The following is a 6,398-nucleotide window of genomic DNA, read 5'->3' as shown; positions in this document are numbered from 1 at the left end:
GCCCCTACATCCATCCTTCCTGGGTAGGTGTAAATGCCCCTCCAGCCATCCATCCTGGGTAGATGTATATGCTTTTATATTCATCCATCCATCCTCGGTAGGTGTATATGCCCCTCTATCCATACATCCATCCATCCTGGGTAGGTGTATATGCCCCGCCATCCATCCATCCATCCTGGGTAGGTGTATATGCCCCTCCATCCATCCAATCTATCTATCTATCTATCTATCTATCTATCTATCTATCTTTCTATCCCTTCCTTTCTGATATAAGCTGCAATAATGCATTTGTCCTTTGCTACACCTTTGCACATACACCATATACCTAGTCAGTGGCCTTGTTATCAGCTGCTACTCTTTTAATTCAACTGTCCCATCAGTTGGGTGTTGCTAAGTACCACGCATTTAAAAAAAATGTGGGGGCCGTTACGATTTCTTTAGTGAAATGCTGGCTCCCTCTGGTGGAGCACTGACTTCTTTAATTTTCTATCTGTGGATGAAAAAAAGATAAAAAAAGTTTGGTCTGAGATGTTGTTTTAAAGTGCTACCTATGTCTGTCAATCAGAGCATCCTATTGGTTTTCACCCAGGCAGATAGATTGCTTGCAATAGATGTAATGAGTGAATGGAACAATGGAATAATGCAAGAGAATGGGACAATGGAACAATGGAATAATGGAAGAATGGAAGAATGGAACATCATTGCACATGTCATAATGGGCTCCTAGCCTTTATCTGGCTGTGCTTCTGCAGTCAGCTACAGTCTGCAGGGAGCCTGCAGACTAGGAAGAAGGTGGACCGCCGCTTGTTTGTTCACTAATTAGTTATCCTCTCCCCATCCCCTTGTCTGCAGGTGCATGGGACATTGGGGGGGGAGGGGAGAATGTTTGAAAATAGGCAGACTCATGCAGATTAAAAATGCATGTGTGGGCTGCAGCTGCAACAAGCAGTAAAGTTGTGGGTTTTAAGGTGACTATTGATGAACAACATGTCCTCCTAAGGGAAGTCTTTGTCCCTATCCCTACAATGGGTGCCTTCTTGAAGACAGGGTGCAGTCATAGGCCAAAACCAATTCAGGTTATCGCTTCTCGGCCTTTTGGCTAACATCAAGTGTAGTATCTGTTCTCATTTAGTATATGTGCTTTGCTTTTACCAATATATTGTATTGCAATGTTATCTATCTATCTATCTTCCCACCTGCTTGTTTTCCCTCTATCCACACCCTCCTCTTCTTTGATTGACAGCTCTGGCTTCATAGAACCAGAGAAGGAAGGAGACAGAGGTAAAACAAGCAGGTGGGAAGGTGTATATAAAGGATTGGCCCACGCCGTGATCCACGGAGCGCTTGTACTTGGTTTCAACAGTCATTCTGTGCTGACAGTCCCTTTAAAATCAGTGTTTCCCAAACTCCAGTCCTCACGGCCCCCACAGGTCATGTCTTCAGGATTTCCATAGTATTGCACAGGCGAGAGAATTCCTGATTCCTTGATACTTTCATCACATGTGTAATACTGAGGAAATCCTGAAAACCTGACCTGTTGGGGGCCATGAGGACTGGAGTTTGGGAAACACTGCTTTAAATGGAGCGGTGCTGCAGTTTTATTATTCAACAATTAGCACGATCCCCCAACAATTTCTTAAGCAATGAGAAAATGCAGTCCCTAATGATGTCCTCTGACAATAAGCGGATCACGGACAGCAGATGCATTGGGTTCTGCATTTCTTGGAGAATGGGATGGGGCAGCTTCTGTCTTCTCACTGATACAATCAGGAAGGAGATGCAGCGTGAGACAATCCCTGTCTACATCTTTGATCTGATCATCAATACAGAGGGCTGATTGGTGAAGACAGAGGGAAAGGCTAATAAAATTATTTTAAAAAAACGTAGTTTTTCGGCTGGCACTTCCTCTGGGGTCAGTATGCCAACCTCATTGACTTCATAGCACTTGCCAGAGTGGGCAGACACGATTTTATTGCCTTTACACACGTCACCTCCACACAGGGCGATGCTGCTACGACGCCTCTGTAGTGATCAAACGTGGAGTCAAACAGCAGGGCTTTAAGAGGGCTGCCCTTTTCAATCTTGGGACTAAAACACAAGAATAAGACATCCTGTTAAGGGGGATAAAGGTAAGTAAACCGTGTTCAGTCCAGAGTGATGAATTCCAAAAGACAAAGTTTATTCCGCCATCACATAACGTTTCGACCTGTTATAGGTCTTTATCAAGTATATACAAAGACATACAGGGATACTGATCCCCTTTAAGGAAAATCAGTGGCCAGAACCCTTTAAATTCCCCTTAAATGGTCCAAAACTGAAACAGTGGGAACAATATAATCCACTTAGGGTTCAGCAAACTTACAGTCAAGGGTTTGATAAAATTATCTACACCCTTGTGTCTCCGGAAAGCATAGCGTACGTTCACGTGCTGAAAATGCCGACCAGTGCTGGAGTGAGCGGAGGTCCGCAGCTTGTGACACTCCTGCTGTAGTGAAACTACAGGTCCCAGCAGACTGACGGTCTCTCATCAAGTTATGCTGGGAGCCGCAGGTTCACAAATAGTGCTAGAGGATCCATGTCAGAAATATGAGGCTGCCACTAGGGTTTCTCCCACAAATATGTAATCGGACGTGGAGCAGATCCGCACGTGGATGAGCCATATTCTCTATCTGTGAACATACTACTCTCCTTCACTCAGATTCTAAGTGGTTCTGCAGCGCATCTGTGCAGAGCAAGCTGTCAATCAAAATCCAGGCCGGGTTTACAGCCGTCGCCCCTGATATAGCGAGCGGTGCTGTGATCCAAGACTGTAGCCGCTCCGTGCACAACGATGAGTGAAGGCCGGCGGCTGCAGGGAGGAAAGAAGTTAATTTTCTCCCGGTACCTACACTATCAATAAGGCGGTCGGGCAGCATTGTAACAATATTTATCTGCAGATTAACCCTATACCTGCAGGTACATAGCATTCTCCAAGGTGACAGGTTCCCTTTAATAAAGAGAAGATGGATAGAGCCGCATTAGTCCGTACTCACGGTGGAAGGCTCCTGACAACTTCTTGAAGAACACTTTCCACATTTGTTCCAAGCTTCCCCGACATCTAATAGAAATAAACAGAGAAATGAATTTCTTAATACAGTTTAGAACTCGGCTACAACGAATCAGAAGAAATGAAACCTGTTTGAAGCTGACAAGCAATCAAGCCCCTCCGTAAGCCACACAGAACATGGCTACTTATGTCATCTGCAGGTGCTGAAATGGTATAAGATCTGTAGGGGGTGTTGTAGAGCAGAGAAGTTGATCAGACTGATAGACATATCTGTGGGAAGAGAGTCAGCAAAACTGGCATTTTATGCAGTGAAAAGTCCTGCCGTATGTACACTAGTCCAGTGGGCGGTCCTACTAAGTGATTGACAGTTCCCTGTATGACCATGCAGGCAAAGATAGCTGTCAATCACTAGTAGGACCGCCCACTGGACTCATCTGTATAAACAGCAGGATTCCACTGAATAAATTTATACAGGAAAAATATCTATCTTTTTACCGTATTAGCCAGTAGATAGAAGAGTATTTAGATTTGAGAGTCCTCAGTGGTTGATACCATCTTTTCCGTTAGCCATTAAAAGGTAACAAATTGCAAGCTTTCCAGACTACTCAGGTCTCAGGTCTGCCTGATGAAGAAGCCTGAGTCGTCTGGAAAGCTTGCAATTTGTTACCATCTTTTCAGTTAGCCATTAAAGGTATCAACCACTGAGGACTCTCAAATCTAATGAATAAATTACAATTTATACTGAATCTTCTCCCACAAACCTATATATCATTCTGCTCAGTTTCTCATGGATAAAACCTGTACATCTGAATGGGGCTTTAATGTTGTTATTACAATCATGTAAACGCAGATCACAAAATCTTTCATACGATCATTTTTTTAACACCTAAAACCCCAATGGGTCGTTGTTAGACCTGTGTGGCTTACCAAGCCCAATTTCTAAAAGTTGCAAGAGTGCTGTAAAATAGGAAGCTGCACATTTTTGCGCAAAAATGATGCGTCACAAAAGTTGTTTTTTTTGGGGGGTTTTTTTTTAACACCAAAAATTGATGTAAATTCCTCGCTACATTGCCCCTTTTCCAGCCACATTTTGTAGAAAAAAATAAAAGACAAGGTGCAGACAGCGGAGTTAAATTTGCCTACAGGAATGATTTTGATCTGGAGCGCATCGTACCCGGATACAGTCACTAGCGGGAACGTCAAACATCTTCTCAATTTGTTTCTCCACCCTTTCCGGATCTGCATTCTTCAAGTCTATCTAAAAGCAAAAGTATAAATACTAATTATTTATCAAAGCTGGACAACATCTAGAAACCATAGAATAAAACTGGCTTAAAATATAGTGTGAACAAGAGTTTAGGGAGAGATGTACAACTGGCACTGGCCTATAAAAGGGATTGTGTAATCGTACAAAACTAGCAAAAATGTAAAGCGCCTGGAAAACAAGGAACGTGCAATTTACCTCTTAGTAAAATCCTATGCTTTCTCAAGAACAGAGGAATTTTAATTTCATATTTTTTTTAATCAAATCATTTTTATTGAAAAACTCCAACTACAAATATTCCATCTTTCAAGTAACATACATGACATAGTAATTCCATAGTAAAAATATGAACAAAGTATCTGAACTTCAATTCCCATAACCCACCCTAAACCCAAATCCCAACACTCCAGAGAGAACCATTTTCAGAGCAGTTCTAGAATAACGGACTATAGCATTCGTAGAAGGGGAAGAAGATAAAAAAGTGACTAACAAAGGGGTAGCAGCGTTTTAATGTTATCATTTACTGCTTGATGCCTGAGCCGGGGAGTGCACGCTGAAAACTGTTGCAGGCTGCTGTAATCACAGGACACAAGCAAACAGCATGGCATTTCCTATCAGCAGGGAGGAAGTAAAGGGAACAGTAATGAAAGTCTCCTCCTACTCCGCTCCATATTGAAATGAATAGTGTGCATCCTACAAATGAGATGCATACAGCAAACAATTGATTTTCCATACATAGGTTTTGAGTTGACCACTGGATATACACATGTGTATCACTAATTACCAGAACTGGAAATCGAAAAAAAAGACGAGCAAGTTTGGGGTGAATCCAGCCTTCATTACTGCACAGCCGCTCAGAGGGATCGGTACTAGGAACAGCAGGAGTGCCGGCGATGGTCACAGATTTACCTGCTGCGGGACTGAAGGAGTCTGATCGCGCTCGGCTCGAAGCTTTTTACCTGGTTTACGACAGGAATAATTGAAAGCTGTGCTTCAAAGGCCAGGAAGAAGTTTGCCACCATCTATTAGAAAATAGACAAACTTAGGATAGAAACAATATGAACATATACCCTGCTATAAGTAAGTAAAAAGCAATAGGAAATATATATAATATAGGGTACTTAGTAAACATGTTGTTTGATTCAAAAAAATCCATCCCACCAGCACCAAGGTGTACCCAGTCAGTTATGTGAAGTATATAATAAAATACACTTTAGTACAATATTAGTATCTTGTCCCTTTAAATCTGCAGCTACTTCTGTCACCATGGTAACTGCATTCATACTCAGCCAATAGGATTGCTCGGTTTGAATTTGAAGAAAAAAAAAAAAGTCCTATATGGTCAGTTTGTTCCATCTCATCTGAGTGTGAAGACAGACACCTGCGATCAGCGAGATTATAGGTATAAGACGTGATATAATATAACGGACGGAGCCGCATCCCATCACACGCACTCAGCGACCACAACTGACAGGAATCAGCACATTTATCAGAGGAGAAGTCATTATTCCCCAACACATGATAAGTGACAACTTCTAGATCTGCTGGGAACCCAACTAATCCCTGCTAGACCCTCCCCGGACCACCGCTCCATTCATTCTCTATGCAGGAGAAAGCTGAGTACAGCGCCCCCCATAGAGAATGAACGGACCGGCGGTTGAACATTTGCACTTCGCTCACTTCTATCTATAAGTGCTGTTCTGCTGATTGGGTCATAGCGGCCAAACCCACCGATCTAAGAGTCATCACCTATCCAGAGATCAGTGAGAACTTGTTCCAACTAGACATCCCCTTTAATGGAAGAGATCACATATCTAACAGCCAATCCTATTCATTCCCAATCTTCCCTGTGCCCAGTAATGCCCCTGGGTATATTGCCAATATGAGCCAATCACCAAACCCTCTGCTGACTGTTCCCCATGTTTTATAGATTTTGGATCCGTTTCTACAAGAGAAGATCTCAGCGGCCACCATGGGGATGGGTTACTCTGCCAGCGATGGAGCAGGTAGTATCCACCAGCCTGTGATATCTCACCTTCCTCCATATTCTGCTGTTACATGCGTTTCTTCAGCTTTACCCCTTCCCAA

General features: G+C 42.9%; 1 pseudogene; it reads left to right on the top strand.

Moving 5' to 3' along the window:
- Positions 1–1,079: 1,079 nt before the first annotated feature.
- On the top strand, positions 1,080–1,181 carry LOC141218962 (U2 spliceosomal RNA; annotated as a pseudogene).
- The last annotated feature ends 5,217 nt before the right edge of the window (positions 1,182–6,398 follow it).

The sequence above is a fragment of the Phyllobates terribilis genome, unplaced genomic scaffold (genome assembly GCF_046119375.1).
Source record: "Phyllobates terribilis strain yellow unplaced genomic scaffold, ASM4611937v1 Scaffold_254__1_contigs__length_2825407, whole genome shotgun sequence".
NCBI lineage: Eukaryota > Metazoa > Chordata > Amphibia > Anura > Dendrobatidae > Phyllobates > Phyllobates terribilis.
The sequence above is the reverse complement of the archived record's forward strand: the minus strand, read 5'-3'. Positions and strand labels throughout refer to the sequence as shown.